At 41.6% G+C, this 17493-nt stretch overlaps 1 protein-coding gene across 1 annotated transcript in view; it reads left to right on the forward strand.

Moving 5' to 3' along the window:
• Window positions 1-322: 322 nt before the first annotated feature.
• tmem121ab (transmembrane protein 121Ab) overlaps window positions 323-17493 on the forward strand; it is a 53792-nt gene continuing 36621 nt past the window's right edge. The window contains exon 1 of the mRNA XM_040017935.1: window positions 323-1559. The gene's annotated coding sequence lies outside the window, so the exon portion shown is untranslated. The remainder of the gene's footprint in view (window positions 1560-17493) is intronic.

The following is a 17493-nucleotide window of genomic DNA, read 5'->3' on the forward strand; positions in this document are numbered from 1 at the left end:
TTGAAGAGATACAATAAAACTAGCTGAAAAACGCCAGATGCCAAGCTGAAACGCTTGGAATCTGGGTTAAATAAAGACAATCGGGCACTGAACCAAAGAGAAACAGGGGAGGTGACTGATTAGATGACTAAACAAAGGCAATACTAATTGGGGTGGGGAAAGTAATCAAAAGGCAGACAAAGAAAGTAAGTATGAAAACAGGGGCACAAGAAGAAGGGAACAGAGTAATCTGGGAAATGACAAACAGAGAGACACAGATAAGAAAGCAGGAGGCGAGTGGAAAGAGAAAACATAAGGGAAGAGAACTAGGAAATAAAGCATGATCTTAGATCAACTAGAACCCGAATCCAGGACACACTTAATGTGAATAATATTAGTCTTTTACTTTCACTCCACACAGAAGGCTTTTTGACTTCACATACTGATAATGAAACACGCTGACTTGATGAGTGTCTGTGTCCTAGCAGTGACCGCATTTTATCGGTGCTCCCAAAAAGACTTTGCCAGTTTATAGTCACACAAATCTCAATTATACTTGTAACACTAATTCTTATAATACTGTTATTCAGACACCTGCTGCCATACCTATTCTAATTGAACCCTCCCTCAATTCCCCCGTTTCCGGTGTTGATGTGCTACTAAAATTTCCTGCGGAAAAAATTGTAACACTTTTAAATAAAAAGGGGGCAAACACACTAAATGACAGGACAGGAGGGGCCCGAAACAGATGGCTGTTCCCTCTACATAAATAAATTGACCATAAATTCAATTCATTTCTCCTTGGTGTGTGTGTGTGTGTGTGTGTGTGTGTGTGTGTGTGTGTGTGTGTGTGTGTGTGTGAGAGAGAGAGAGAGAGAGAGAGACTTAGAGAGCTTATAAGCAGGAGGAGACTTTTTCTTTTTGTGCACAGTCGCACTGAATTAAATCAAATTGAACGTTTCTTTATCACATCACGACCAATGAGGCTAATTCCAAATGATTTTCTGTTTAAGAATTGGCAGTAATGTCTATTGTAAGCTATACAATACTGGGATACTGGTTTCCTACTTGTCACTCCAACATATTAGAACTCAACAGTGATTGATAGAGCAAGGAGAATAGGAGAGGAGAGAGAGAGAGAGAGAGAGAGAGAGAGAGAGAGAGAGAGCGAGAGAGAGGTGGTTAAGCCTATCCGGAGGAAGAAGCAACTAGCCAAGAAGCCTCAGCAGTTACACTTGCCAAAACGGTTCCATTTAGCCAGCAGGCTACACTTGCAGCATTCACCGTTTAAATGTGAATGAACAATTTTGCATACGTGTTCGAGCCACAGTCGCTCCGCGTCTCTTCCTGTCTGCGCTGTGCTGGAGAGGCAGCTGGGAATAGGATTTTCTTTAACATAACTTAACGGCGGCAGCAGTTGTTGGACCGGCGTTTTTCTTTTTTTTTCTTTTTTCTTTTTTCCCCGGCGCCTCCTCGCAGCGGATTTACAAAGCCTCTCCGGAACCCGCAATGAAATTCAGCACCCTGGACAGAGACTAAGCGTTTCAGCACCCGGGGCAGCGATTCACCGTCCAGTGGAGGTAAGCCAGCAGGAGTTAGCAGAAGCCCTTCTGCCTTGTATCTTCACGGTGGTGACGGGAAAGAGCAGGTTAAAAGGAGACCAAATGACTCCTGAACGTGCTATCACTTGTCTCAGCGCTGCTTCGGAGCGGGATGTGCGCACATGCCAGACATTGAAACGGTGATGCTGAGAGGTTGAAATCACAGAAAGCACAGTTTCCTCGCTAGTAAGTTTAAAAAAAGATTGGTAGGTGTAAAGCTTTCCCAGTTCTGCCACTTTCTCTCGTTCTTGTTCAGACTCTTTTTGGGGGGCTTATTTTAGGCGCTCCTTTAAAGGAATTCGTGCTATGTGTGTGGGGGGGGGGGGGGGCTAAAGTAATTGCCAAGCATTACTTGTTTCTACAGCTATTTGAATGATTAGATTTGTCGCCATGCTTCGATAGGCAGGGGGCTTCCGTTCCCCCCTCACCCCCTCACCCCCGCCGGTTTCATTTAAGGCAGCTGTTTATTTTGAAGAGTCAGCGCGTGCCCGGGCGGCAGCGGCTCGTGCCTCCGGTCTGCGCGGAAAATCAGTCCATCCGTGTTCAGAGGCCCCCAACAGCCTCCGCACCCAACACACACACACATAGACGTTCACACCGCCCCCGCAGCACGCGACTGTTAATCCTCACGACCCCTGTGCTTTCCCACCTCATCGATATTTGAGCCTTTCTATTTGATAATGGGCACAAGAAAGAAAGGTGCTCCTCCCTTTTAGCACACACGCATTTACTTCAATATTTCTTTCTTTTTCGGAGAGACCAAGCCTCGGTTTCAATTTCTCGCCTCATTTCTGAGTTTTTAAAGCCACCAGCCGTGGCTTTAACCCGATGACTCCAAAGGTTAATCTTGCAGGTGTAACCACTGTGAAGCTTCAGATGATTAAAGTGTGTGTTAGGCCGTATAGTTATAGGTGTGTGATAACCAGTTCCTTTAGCTACCAGTCAGAACTATAGTTTGGTAATTATTGGAGTGTATATAAGAGGACAAAATCAGTCCACGAGCTCAAACTGTAAACCTTTGAAGTTTGAATACATGCTGTTTTCCTCTTATTGTATGTCATGTAACAGTAAGATGTTATTTGGGGGGTGGACTGTGTGTGGAGCTGAGACTAAAAGGCCTTTTTCATAAACTTTCTTACGCCTCATAGATTAAAACAGTGAGCATATTAATCATTACCCCACTCATGAATAAAACCCACAGGCCTTGTGTCAAGTGATAGCAAATATTGTCACATTAAAGGTTTTCTCTTTTTTTTAAATACCCATTTAATCTAAGCAGCACATTAGCCATTGCTGGGATTAACCACGTGACCTTTTGGTTTCCAGACTGGTGCTTAAACTTGATGTGACCACCCAGCTTGTTCACTCCATGCATTGCTTGATCTGTCGGCTGCAGCTCTTTTGCACGAAGAAATTAGCTTTCAAAATGTAAAAGAAGAAAAATGCCAGTGTCAGGGCTGCTTTGAATAAGAGGTGACCCCTGTGGTTTTTGGTGGCTTTTTTTTTTTTTTTTTTTTGCCTGCGGCACTCAACAGGCTCTGATAGCCCTTCAGACACACTCTCACACACTCTCACACACATGCATACGCTCTGACTGTGTGTAAACTCACAGTGATGTAAGCCTCAGTTTTTAAAGCCTTGATTTTAATGATGTTCATTAGGATTTTGATTACACTGAATGTGTGATAACTCTCGGCACTGCGTTGAGTGTGTCTGATATGTCGGCTCAGACTCTGAGTGACAAGAATTAAGTGGGAGGAAGCAAGAAGTGTGAATCACAGCGGAGATGTTGCCACGGGGCTCCACTCCTGTGTCCTTGAAAGAAAGAAAGCATATATTGATATGCCAGTGTTGCCTCTGGGTTATTAAGCTCTGGGCACCACTGTATAGAAATTGCTGCTCTATATCATTGGGATGAACTAAATGCAAATTAATCTTTCATGCTCAATTTATTATCCAATAAACAGACCATGAATTTGAATTTTAATAGTGGCCCTACAGAGGGCACACCCCAGAATTGCCTTTTACCTCTCTGTAAACTGCATTTATTTTGTTGAAAATTGCAGTGGCTGCAGTGAACATGAGATGCTCTGAGTTCAGGGCAGTTGTCCTGAGGCATTTCATTTTCTTGTACCATGAAAGCAGTGCCAGTTTAACATTCATTTCCCACCTAGAGGGTTACTTCTCAACTGGGGTTGTTCACACTGTCTCAAACCATGCCTCATTGAGAAACATGGCACGGCACAACCACAGCCTTAGGGTCAGCAGTTGGGAGTTCACACTGGCATCCACAACACAGCTTGTTGATGGGCTTTGCTTTAGATTTTTCTTCTTTTTTTTCTTTTTTTGCATTACATAGATTGCAGAACCGCGTTGCTTTTCATGAGTATGCATTTTACATGCTCATTGCACAGTGGATCATGTTTCTGCATGCCCGGAATTCCATTTGTGGAGTCTCTTAAAATTCAGGCCTTTGCTAGAAATGCAATTAGATCCCATATTGCTATAAATACACGATGGGCCGATCTGAAGGCCACCGAACAGGCAGAGGCAGTGAACACCCACTCACCCTCCTCACTCCACATCACTCCCCCTTCCTAATCGAAATCCTCTCCCCCTCACCCCGCCACATGGTGAGTTGTGGGCAATTTGAATGGTCAGCAGAAGACAGTCAGGAAGCAATGGCTGTCACACAGAATACTGGGCCACAGTGAGCCTCATCAGTATAAAATCTACGTGTCCTCAGAAGTGTGGTTATTCCCTCCTAGGTGTGTTTCTTTTGGTCCTGTTGCAGAGATAGAAACTGGATTCATGAGAGTGCTCTGTCTTTCCTGTGCTAGGCTCTACTGGGCAAAGCGTGCTACGCTAAACTGTGTGGTTCTGTGTTGTGCCTTGCTTTGCTGTGCTCAGTGTCGTTAGCCGAAACACAGCTGCTATTGCATCTGATGCAGTGAGCACACAGCTCGTCTCACCGGTTCCCTGCCACTGGTTTTGCACTCCAGTATCGCTATGCTTCGGAGGGCTATAATCTCACTGACATAATGGCACCCACTCCAATCAATAGCCAAATGGCACAGTGAATCGATAGCTACAATACTGTACAATAACGTGGCCTGGGAGAGACAGAGGGGAAAAGCAGCATGCAGCCATCGTGTTTAACTCTGAAAAACCCTTTGAATATATACTCCTTAATTATGGATCAAAAATACCAGCCTTGTTAACGATCCATGCATTATGGATTGCTGCATGATCTACGCTAATATAAGCACAGCAGTTGGAAAAATACTGGCACCACTTTCCAGGCTTGCTTTCCTCACTCTCTAATCACCACATCCCACACACAAACACACACAAACAGCACAAAACTGGAGCCTGAACTACTGTAAAATATAAAAGTTTGCATAGTGCACAGAGGAAAGTCCTGAGTAAATTTTTTTTTTTCAGATTTTCTTGAAAACACAAACCAGTGGGTGTCAATATTAGGCAAGGGGAAAGTGTTCACACATTTAGCCTTTTCAATTAACAGTTGTTGGTTTTCCCTGAGGACCCAGAAAATTCATTTGGTTTTTAAGTATTAGTCAAGCTTTTATCTAAACCTAGCTTAAAGAACTGTGTGATGGGGGGGGAGTATGGAGTATATTCAGAGGTTTATCTGATAGAATCCAGCTAGTATTTCAAACTGTAGAAAAGGCGCCTTTAAATGATCCAGTTTTAAACGTTTTGTCTGCACCGTTCTCAGAGATAATGTTATGCACAGAGAAAAAGACCAAGACGGCTCTGGGAAGAATACAAATTGCAAAGGTAACTAGGTAAGGGTCACAGCTAGAGCTAAATAACGGCTGTTATTCCAGCAGAGAAGCAAATTGCCCTGAATGGAAGATAAGAAGTTTATCTTTCTGTCTGTTCCACACTTTAACACTGCTAGAACCAAGATATGATTAGATCCAGCCTTTAAAAAAATCACTGCCACCCTAAATGGCACTTTCTCTGTTAGAGGGCAATTTGGCAATCTGCTCAGCATCTCATAAAGCAGCTACACTGGACGTTTATAAATCAAAGACTTCAAATCTCAGAGTGTGGCTGGAGGAGAAAACAAATGTACCCATGTGAATTTTTAAACAATCACTCCAAGCTTTGTTGTGGTAGCATAAAATTCCACCTGCACCATCTGTATGGTGGTTAAAGATTTTGTTTTAGTTCTTTTTTAATCTCTGCTTTGACTGTGGATGTTTTTTTTGCTCGCAGCTCACTAATTTGCTCCAGTGGAGGATTGTTGACCAAAAAAAACATAAAGGGACCTGTAGCAGGAGCAGAATGCAAATCTGCCTCTTGTCCTGCGTATATGCAGAAATGTTTGGCATGTCATTACCACAAATGTCACCATGTAACTAGCAGCTAGTGCTGTTCCCCTCACACAACGGCATGCACAGCACACCTACATTTTTTAATGCCACCCATATACCCACCCACGCCACGCATATACACATGCTTGCGCACTGAATGCTTTAAAGAGAGTGTGATTGTGCGGGTATATAGAAGTGAAATATTGGAGCCATTGCAGCCCTCCAGGCATGCAGTTATCAGGGATATAGAACTGATGGGAAATCAATCAGCTCAAGTGGAGTGGCCTGGCCTGTGCTGAAGAGAATCTTGTCTTTTTTTAGGTGCATGCCTTGATGTCTGCAGCTTACGTTCTAACCACGGGTAGATGTAGAGAGATTTGTTCTAATATATGGTTAAGTATGGTCAATAGTGGTTAGAAAGGGCCAAGAACAGATTGTGGTTTGGGTAATAATGTGTATATGTGAAGTTTAAATAATTATTGGTCTTTCCCAGAAACAGGGGTGGAGGTACTAATGTTGTTTACTGCTACAAGACCTCAGGGGAGCAGAGTGGATGTTGGGGGCATGTCTGTTTTTTTAGAAGAGAAACTGCAGTTTGCATCCCATTTCCTAATGTTGCTGTGTTTTACAAATAACGCAGTCGTTGGGCCAGGCTTTGTAGAAAAGTCTATGTATACGTTCTAAACGTATACTTCATATTTTATTTAACCTGTAAACATTTTAAGTTTCAGACATGAATGCATGTCTCTATTTAAATTTTACTTTCTGGCGCCTCAGGATGGAATAAGAGTGAGGGGTTTGTTTTTCTTTGGAGAAAAAAATGAATAGGGAAATACTCATTTCTTCAGACCTCGGTATGTGCTTAAAGACATTTCTAAAACCTGTGCGTATTTTGTGTGCATAAGTTAAAATATAATCTTTCATGACTTCAGGGGGCACAAAGAATATGAAAAAGTAGTTTGGTTTAAATTTATTATGTCCAGATATCCTTGTAACCAGCCTAAAAGTAGTGTTCCTTTATCCATGAGCCTGATGAAGAACTGAGTGAAATGCAGTGCTTTTGCTCTGAGTCCTTGATTATAGTTTTACAGACTGAGTGCGCAGTATCTACCGCAAACACTCATGGCTAGTTTATTATGAATATGTTCTGGTCTTGAAATGAACTATTGTGCATAAATACATGTTTTGCCCTCTTTTTAAGATTCTTTTCCTCTATATAAATATCTATCTCTAACCTTACCTATCCTACAGCCATATTTACTTGCCGCAATATGAGGGGAGTGTTGCAGAATGAAACTCAGAAGATCTGTTACATCTCTGTGTCAACCTCATTTCTAATTCATGCATGTTATTGTTGCTCTGCAGCTGCATATATGTTCTCTGAGATGCACAGGCCAAACCTGAATCACATACAAAAATGAAGAGAACAAGGTAATGTGCTGTAGCTAGAGGCTCTAGAGGATTTAAGTGTCCATAAACATTAATATGCTATATTATCCCACTGAGACTGTTTCCTTTATGGTGATTTTAAGTAGAAGAGTAAACCCATTTTCACATTTTCATGCAGACTTCTCAATGGCTTTATCTTGTGAGGAGGTAGAGACAGGAAGTGCACGTCTGTATGCGTGTTCCATTTTTACATTTTTCAGGGCACTTATAGGAAACAGCTTACAACATGCACAATCTCGCTCGTTTAAATGCTCGGACTGTCAGCAAAACAAGGATTCACATTAATCTGTCAGCATGTGTGTTTGGCTGTGAATGCATTTGGCCACATACACACGTCCATGGATAACGAGGGTGTCACAGCAATGCTGCAGTTTCTGCTGTCTAATACTATTAAAAGGGAAATAAACAGCAATATTCCATGTTTGTCCACATTTTGAATGTGTTTCACATTTCCATCTTATTATATTATTACTGCGAGTATGCACACTGGACAAGATGCTTTCTGTGTATATTTCTTTACATGTGTGCACGTGTGTATTTTCTAGATGAGTTGATTTCTTCTAATTTGTGAATGCGCGGTACGTGAGTACTGTATGTCTGGATTAGTCTTAAGTGTGTGTTTTGCAGTGTGCGTGTGTGTTTTTAAATGCGTGTTGGTTTATGCCTCTGTGTGACAGTAGATGTTTGCATTTGTGAGCAAAGAGGAGTCTACGAGTGACAGCGAAGTGTCAGCGGGGATATGATTTCAAGAACCATGAATCACTTTGTGCTGCTTTTAATTTAGCATTACTGAAGGCAGGAAAGGTTTTAATAGAGAAGAGAGAAGGCATTATGGCATTTCTCACATTTTGGAGTTCTGTTATTACACTAGTGATTACACTAGTGAGGGATACAGATGGGTGATGAATGCAAAGAACAGGAATGAGAAAAAAGCAGATGCTTCCATTTAAGATTAAGAGTTGGTAAATAATGTGTAAAGTGTGAATCAGTAGAATCAGTAAGGCATCACTTTTTATTAGCTAAAAAGCAAACCTGGAGCTACGTGAAACAGAAGCTGCCCGGTAGTTCAAACAGCCAAGTTGATCCTCCTTCACACCCACATGACATACTCCCCTAACAGCAGCGTATATCCAATGCGCCCTTTCAATCATGGCGGCGTACTTAAGCTGTCAGTGATCTGCTCACTATTTGCTGCCACACTGCTCACCTGAAACCTATGCTATCATTCTGTGCATGAAGCATTTAAAAGCCCCTATAATCTATTCCACAAGCTTGGCTAACTGAAATGGTTTTCACTCAAGCTGCAACCTCCAGGGCTGAAAAATGAATCCAAAACGCTCAAGTGCCAAAAAGTGCAGTTCCTGAAGAGGCCACTTGAGGAATCCCTATAGACTTCAGCCATGAAATCAGTCCCTGTAGTTTCTTTCTCCCAGCAAAATAACCAAATCCCATTTGGATTTTGCGAAAGATAAAAATCGCGAGTGTTTTCTCATTGCCTGGTGGTTGTGCCTACACAGCTGTTTGCTGTGCCACGCCTCTACAAATTCAAGTCACCGAACTGGACCTCTGTTCGTTATTGCTCTTTGTGTCAGTGCCTTTTGAAGCAGTTATCTGACGAAAAAATATGTGCTGCTTCAAAGTAGAGCCCATCCAAGAAGTTTCTGCTCTAGTTTCAAACAGTGCGATTGTGTTATTATCTTAGTCTGAGCCTATCTGGGAGGCGCTACAGGAGCCTCCGGACTAAGACCACCAGGTACCGGAACAGCTTCTTCCCCACAGCTGTCAGACTCCTGAACTCTGCCTCCTGACATCTGACCCACGTTAAACTCATGGACTGAACATACACACACCCACAATGGACAACTGTACCCTCAAACACACAATAATAACATGGACTGAACCACCACTCACAACCACTAGCACTTTATATAGCCTCTGTAGAAACTATCTACACCCTCACTTATCTTAACTGCACTACTGTATAGCTCTGTGTAAATAATCATTCTGTACATTCGATAATCTTTAATCCTACAACTGTTTACAACTTGCATAGTTCCCATTTCTGTATAGCTGTATATCTCAGATTCTGTAAAGTTATTTATTTCATATTCTGTATAGTTTTTCATATTTATATCCTGTTCATATCCTGTACATAGCTTGTACTCACTACAGCCTGTACATACTTATAGTTATAGAATATTCACAACATACTTATCACTAATCAGCATTTGTTTCTATCTGTGGGATACAACCATACATCCATACGGTTAATGGATGAAGTCTACTTAACAAGTTTGCTAGTGTTTATATTCATCTTGTAATCCAAATTTTGTCAGTTTAGGTTCTGAAAAGCAATGTTCAAAATGTGGCTATGTACATCTTTTATATACAGGCTACACAGGCTGGCTGATATACACTACATTTGCTGCAGTAGATTTCCACTGACAAACGATATGAAAAAGTATTACGCTGCACCAACTGCAAGATGGTTTATGTCAGCTTTTGCCTCATTTTTTTCTCATTTATAGGTTCACACTAAAGTTGACTTTTTTTCTGTACTTAGCAATAGTTTTTTGCATCAGATTGCAAAAGAATGGTGAACATTAATAATAGCTTTTAAGACATTTTTCATTTGGGTTGAAGAGCTGTTAGCAAGTGAGTGACAGATCAGTGTACCAGGATGACAGGGAGGCTTGCCTTGCTGGTTGACTTGTCTGCCATTGCTGGTTAAGAAGCAAAATGAATTGAGATCATCTGGAAAAACAAACAAAAAAAGACTGTCTGAAAATCTGCCAAACACAGCTTGTGGTGTACATCAAGGGCCTCGTTATGTGCGTCTATTTCTGTATTGTGCAAAGAGTCACCCTTTGTGTAGATGTCATCAAGTTGTTTTCAATTATGTGTCACCATATGTCTGTTTGTACAGCTATATGCTGCTCGCTCATTATGGTGTTGTCTAAGTTGGGCGAGGGCTAGAGGTGCACATGAGACAGATTTCACCCCACTGGAGACATAAAAATATTATCAAAGTAGCCACGGCACATTTTGCTGACAGTCTCCTGCTGTTCTGTTTTTTATTTGCTCCCGGACAAAACCAGTCAGGGTTATATTGGTTAAGGCGGTGTCCAAACCAAATACATACAGTAGATAATAAGGGAACACCGCTGGATCGTCCTCTAAGCATCCTTATTAGTAATTTTAAACTGTTCCTGTAGGGAACATTGTTTGGACAACCTTTGTAAAGCTGGCAGTGCTGTGCAGGTGTGATTGTGCGTAATTACAGTTTGTGCTTTTTTTTCCTTGTAATTAAGTCTGGCCCATCGAGTCAGCACCCAAGCTAGCCTAGGCTCCGTGTACAATGCAACAAAACAGAGGCTTGCGTGATTTAATTACCGCACAATCACACAGTTCACACACATGTGCACACAAACAACAGCAAGCCAACAAGGCTCATACTCTCTTCTGCAGCTCTCTGTATTCCCCTCTCGTTTGTCACTCGCTGCCCTTTGCCAGCCCTCCACAAATTCACTGGGTTTGTGAGGTGCAGGAGGATAGCCACCATGGCAGGGAATTAACCCTGCTGTATGGGGCCACCTGACCCGTCTGTAAGACATTATTGCCTGTGTGTTGTACGTTTCAGCCCACCGAGTGCAGTAACTATTGTGTATATCATCATCGATACAGATCAAGCCTGACGAAGGGAAAAGTCAGACACCCTGAGCTGGACTGGAGCCAGGACTGGTAGACTGATTAGTCCATAGTGGCTGCTGGTAGATGTTGCTGGGGGGATAAATTCAGCTCCATATGACTGTTGCTCCGGCTCGGAAAAGCAGAAGCAGCTGCTGCTGTGTCACTGCCCCTCGGCTGTGGAAGGAGACTCTGGAGATACAGGACAACTCTCCTCCCCTTTTCCCCAAGCTTGCTTTCTCCCCCCTCTCTGCCGTTACTCTTTTCCTCTATCTCTTCCCACTGCACCTCCCCCTCTCTCCCATCTTTCTTGCTTCCTTTCTCAGCAGCACTTAAACACCAGCACCAACAGGCAGTAGATAATGCAAGGACACACACACGCACCCAACAGTGATGTACTCTCACGTGTACTGCTTCGTTTTCTGTGTGGGCTCAAACACAAAAGATTGGTCCTTCTTATCTTTCCTGTTGTCATACTGCCCAAATGTGTGTGTGTGTGTGTGTGTGTGTGTGTGTGTGTGTGTGTGTGTGTGTGTGTGTGTGTGTGTTTAGAAACGCACACACTTGTGTATGGAAGTGCACTTTTGAAAAAAGCAGATGCCTACATACAAATGTGTGTGAGTGCTTGTGTCTTGTTTTCAGTGATGAGCACTTTTTTTAACTAGCCTGTCTCTCAACTCAGCACGGCACTAATAGGCATTCAGCAAGCCACTCTGCACTGCAATTAGCCGAAAACCACGGGAAAAACATTGATAAACAAAGATGAAACAATTTACGCCCTGCCCGTTGCAAAACCCTCAATCGAAGTCAAATGCTATTATCATCCCGGCAATATATTTCGGCAGGTGGAAGCCCGCTCTGCCAAACAGATACTACTATACCCTTGAAACACATCAAACAAAAGCAGATGCAAGTGCCTGTTTGCTCAAACACTTATTAAAATCCCATATAGGCCACTTATGTGGGTGTTGTTACTGGAATCAGAGTTAAAGCAGTGGTGGCTGTTTCATCCTTGTCCCCACAGTGCTATGGCAGAGAGTATCAGGGGCTACTAGCCATAGTTTCATGTCAGAGCCAAAGTCAGGGAATGCAGCCACCATCACGACTGAAAAGCTCCATCATCCAGCAAACACGCTCATCTATCCTGAGCTGACTGCAGAGCAAAAGAGATAGCTTGAGGAATTTAAAACAAAAAAAAAGGAAAAAAGAAAAACGTGAATTGTTTGCTCTTTCTTTTTTCATTGGCTTTCTATCTATACCATCAGCCATTGCTATAGATTTCTCTCATTTGGAGCTATTTCTTAGCTGAAAATGTTTACACTTAATGAAACAGACCAGCCCACTCCCTGATGCCTGATGCCTTTGAACATTATTCTTAGCCTCAGCAGATCAATATCAACTATGTTCCCTGTCGGTCTGTTTGCAATCACTAAAACTTGGTAGTAATGAATTTTTTTTTCACCTCAAACTCTCTGGAGCTGTGTGATGAAACCAGCAGCATCTCCATCTCTTACTAGGCTTTACTTGTGAATGTTGTCAGGCCAAATATCTCTCATATCTTGTTGTTTTTAATCTCTTGCCAATAATTGAAGCATGCCAGGAAGGAAATGCTTGTATTACCAATCACAGCAGCCACTTACATTGATGCAAGTTGTTGGAAACCAAGTGGAGGTTGGAAATTGAATAAGGGGCCAGACTGTATCAAACCAGCAGACAGACAGCACATTGTACTGGTCAAACAAGTGGTCTGCTGGCACCCTTTTTAAATCTGAGACGGTCAACAGGAGTCAAAAATGTTGACTGGTGCCTTGCATCACTGGAAACTGGAGTGAGTTTTACAAGGTCTCAGTCAATGGCCATGACAAGCTACAAGCGACATGTTTGCACTCTAGACGGCACTGGGGAACCCGTGCATCTATATTCTGAAGCTCATCTGTCTGAGAAAAAACAAATTTACAATTCCCACTAGCCCTGAACAGGAGTATGCACATGTACACAGTGAAAATATACTAAAAGAGGGATAAAGTGCAGCCTGAGGACAAGATAAAGACAGTCTACGTATCTAAAATGATAAAAACTTCAGTATTATAGGATTTTACTAGATAAGCCTACTAAACACAAAACATAATTGGTATATTGAGGATCAAAACAGCAGTATTTCCTTAAAAAGGGCAGAAAAAATAAAGAAAAACAGCTATAAACAGTGATAAGAGGACTGAGGAATTCAGAAGGGTACCTGACCTAATGTTAAAACTGTGGCTGTAATTACTGATAGGAAAACCACTGTTATATAGTCATTTCAAAACCACACAGCTAGTTTGCTATAAGCAGTTGCAAAAATAATATGAGCTCACTTCATATACAGAAGGGTGCAAAACCGTTTCAATCATCCTATAACTCGTGCGAGGCTTGGTCTGAAACGTTTCTGTGTCAATTTTTTGGTGAAGATTGGGGGGAAAATGTTTGTGAAAATTTAAAAAGAAAAGAAAATCCTTCATAAAGATTGCATCAGTTAGTTTGACGCTGTTGGCACTGAGATTCTCATGGTTTTACCAGACAGAAGACTTATTACATCTTTTTTTTTTTTTAAAAGATATATTATTTAAATATTTTTAGGCAAATCTCATTTCTTTACCACCCCTTATCAGTCACTGTCATAATAATCCAAAATAGGGTCCAGGCACCAAACCAGTGTTGTAGCTAATTAATATTTTTTGGAAATAAACAATAAACAATCAATCTCAGTTTTGCAGGTTTGAGAAAGAAGATCATCTGGGCCTATTTTAGGGAAGATTGTGGTATGAGAAATATTTAATTATGTAAAGTTTTAACATGGTGATGCCGTGGTTAGCGCCGTCGTCTCACAGCAAGAAGATCTTGAGTTTGAATCCGCTGCTCTGCCGGAGCCTTTCTGTATGTGGCTTGCATGTTCTCCCCATGCGTGTGTTCGATCTCTCTAGGAACTCCAGCTTCCTCCCACAGTCCACAGGCATGCATGTTAGCCTAAATTAGCAGCTGTCGAAAGGTCTGATTGTAAACATCAATGATTGTCAATGGTTGTGCACCACCTTTTGCCCTATGACATCTGCGATAGGCTTCAACCCCACCGATGACCCTAAATTGAATAAAATGGATTGGTGGATACCTCAAATACAACACAGAAAAAATATTACACAAAAATATCAACATCATAGGACACTGTGAAATCATCTTTGATCCAATGAATCCAGCATTGTCTTATTTTTGAAAATGGTTTTTGAAATTGATTTTTTTCTGAACAGAGGTTTAACTAAATTACGCTTTCGCTTTCTTGGTTGCAATGATTGCACTTCCCCACTTTCTTCATGATTATGACATGAAGTATACTTACTTTTGAAACACATTACTTACAAATTCAGCCTCGCTAAGACGATTTTGAGTCCAGGAAGATAAAAAATAAATAGACACTTTGTTATGAGATTGGTCAGGCTATCGTTACATCCTAACCCACAACTTATGTAACAATATTCTTAGTAGTAATAATAATAATAATAATGAATAAATAAATAATATTGAAGCAGAAAATAACATGTGTTGTAAATAATTTGGGTGTTTTAGACGAACTGCTACTCCCTGCATTCAAAATTCAGTTCTGAATTCAGACTGTTTAATTGTATTCACAAAGTATTTGACAATAACATGAAAAGTGAATAGTGAAAGAGTGAACGGGGTGATTTCAGACAGTCCTGGACTGTACGGTTTGTCTTTGGGCTTTTTATAACCTGCTGACAATGAACAGGACCTAGAGATTGTTGAAATGATTGGCAGGGCATCACTGTTTCATGTCACCATTTTTCCTGCCTCTGCTTTCAGTCAGTGGGTTTAAAGACTACAGTCTATTGTCTATTTTTTTATCTGAAATTTAGCTAAATCAAATTAGGCTCTGTTATGTACAGTGTGGGCTGGGAGCGCTCTGTGTCTGTATTAAAAACTATTTTGCACAGATACTCATCCCATTCTTCATTCCAGAGCAGAGTTAACATGATTCATGATTATTGTCTAACAGCAAGCCCTGTTTTGTGCCCCCCTCCCCCATTTCTAGCCCTGCAGACTGCTGTGGTTTCTGCCTGATCAATGTGTGTTCTTACCAACTCCATCTCTTTCTAATTAAGATATTTCACTGTGTTCTCCATAAGGATTTCACAGAAAGGTCAAGCTGACTATTTTCCCATTTGGGTCTCAGCACATTTGCAAAGGTCCTGCTCGCCATGACGACTGAGCTACATATTTCCACGTGACAAAATACCAGCAACTGATGGCATTACAGATTTTGGGAAGTGTGAGATGTTGGGCTGCTCCTTGTTCAAGCCGCTTCAACGCCATCGGACTTATTTACTGGCATAATCGCCTAATGTTTCATCAGCGCTTTCCGATGGGACAAATGATCTCTATAAAACACAAGGAAACAAATTAACCACCGGTGTCAAGATTTTAATGGTTCCAATTAGTCAACACTTTGGGGAACGTGTATTATTAAGAATGATTGCATGCCACTTACAATCTGCAAATTCCACCTAGTTTGTAGCAGTCGCAAGCAATCTTTCCAACAGTTTCTACACTTGTTTTACAGGCCTAACATTACTGTAAGTAGCGTTGATTTAGTGCGGTGAACATCATCTGAGAGCGGGGTATTCAGTCAGGCCGACATTGCCACCCTAAGCCCACACACACACAAATCTCCACATGCCAACAATATCAGAGAGGCTTATCCTGTTTTCATGTTGAAAGGGGTAGAAGCTAAATATTCAGCCTATTATATATTTTAGGTAAACATGTTTTCTCCAGTTTGTGTCTTTCCTCTTAAGTGTTGCCCGTTCGTAATGAGGCCAAATGGGTATTTCACACTTTAACTTTCTATTTATTTTTGGTGTTCCTATAACTTTCTATCACAACTGAGGGCTGTGATTTAAATGCAGAGCTGCCAGTAACTCCTGACTGATTTGTTCCCAGATTACATCCTTTGGAACATTATTCTTTTGGCAGCAACTCGTTTCTCTGCAGTGGTCTGATTCCAGACAGGGACAGTAACCAATCAGTTACCCTTAGCAAGCTTTCCAGAATTTTGTGGAGCCAGCCAGAACAGCTTCTGTTTTCCATTGTTGTATAGATGAAAACAATCCTTTGCTCACTTTAGTACTTTCCTCTGCAAGTGAAACAGCACTTTGCATTTCAAGTGTGTGCCAGCATGCTAGCAGGCTGCAATGCTTATGCTAAATAGAGGTAACCAAAGTATGAAATAAACTGAATTTCTGAGTGTCTAAATGGAGTAGATGACAAGCTGGATCACCTAAAGTTTATGAAAAACCAAGAATTAGTGTGACTAACTTCATGGCAAGTCAGCCGGTTGGAGTAGTTCTGGAGAAATTATAGTCTGAGTCGCTATTGTCAACCTACTGATGGCAGTAGAGAAAAATTCAGGAGGATGACTAAAATCATTCATGGTCCTCAGAGATCTGTTTATGTAAATTTTGCCCTGCTGTTGGAGTTAGATAACAATTCAGCAGGTACCAGAGTACACTGTCTCAGCTGGGGACAGAGAATGTTGAGCAAAACTTCTCATTTATTGCATATGCTGGTATGTTATTCATATAGCTATTAGCTTTCATTTACAAACTAAAATAATTATTCCTTGGTTGTAAACCTTCTTGATATGTTGCACTTTACTTCCATCTCTCCTCCTGTATATCTGAATATCTGAATATCAAACAGTAGCTGGTTTTCCACTGTTGTTTTATGATGTTGGTCACTTAGGATATAAATTCATGGTTTCGGACAAATGTGTAAAATTTTATCATTATTCTTAGAGATTCACTAATACACCAGGTAAATATCAATAATACCTGAGGAGCTGAAGTATCTCAGAGTCTTTTTCATGAGTGAGGGGAGAGTGGAGTGGACTGAAAGAAAGATTGTTCCAGCGTCTGCAGTGATGCAGACCCTTTACTGCTGTGGTGAAGAGAGAGCCGAGTGTGAAAGCTGACTGAAGTTCAGTTGAAGTTGTCAGTTTACTGGTCAGTCTATGTTCCCACACCTACTTATAACCAGTAGAGACCAAAAGACAGCTGTGGAAATTAGCTTCGTCCACTGAGTGTCTGACATACGGGTCTCAGAGTAGAGCTGCTACTCCTCCACATTGAAAGCCAGTTGAGGTGGTTTGGGGAAGGATGCCTCCTGGGCATCTACTAGGTGCTTCAAGCATGTCCTACCAGGAGGAGGCCCCGGGGCAGACCCAGGACATGCTGGAGAGATTACATCTCTCGCAGCCTTGGGAATGTCTTTGTGTCCTCTGGGAAAAGCTGGAGTACGTCGCCAGGGAGAGGGAGGTCTGGGTCTCTGCTTAGACTGCTGCCCCAGCTGTGGAAAATGGATAGATGGATTTATCACTGAGAGTGGCT

The sequence above is a fragment of the Simochromis diagramma genome, unplaced genomic scaffold (genome assembly GCF_900408965.1).
Source record: "Simochromis diagramma unplaced genomic scaffold, fSimDia1.1 OVJJ01000802.1, whole genome shotgun sequence".
NCBI lineage: Eukaryota > Metazoa > Chordata > Actinopteri > Cichliformes > Cichlidae > Simochromis > Simochromis diagramma.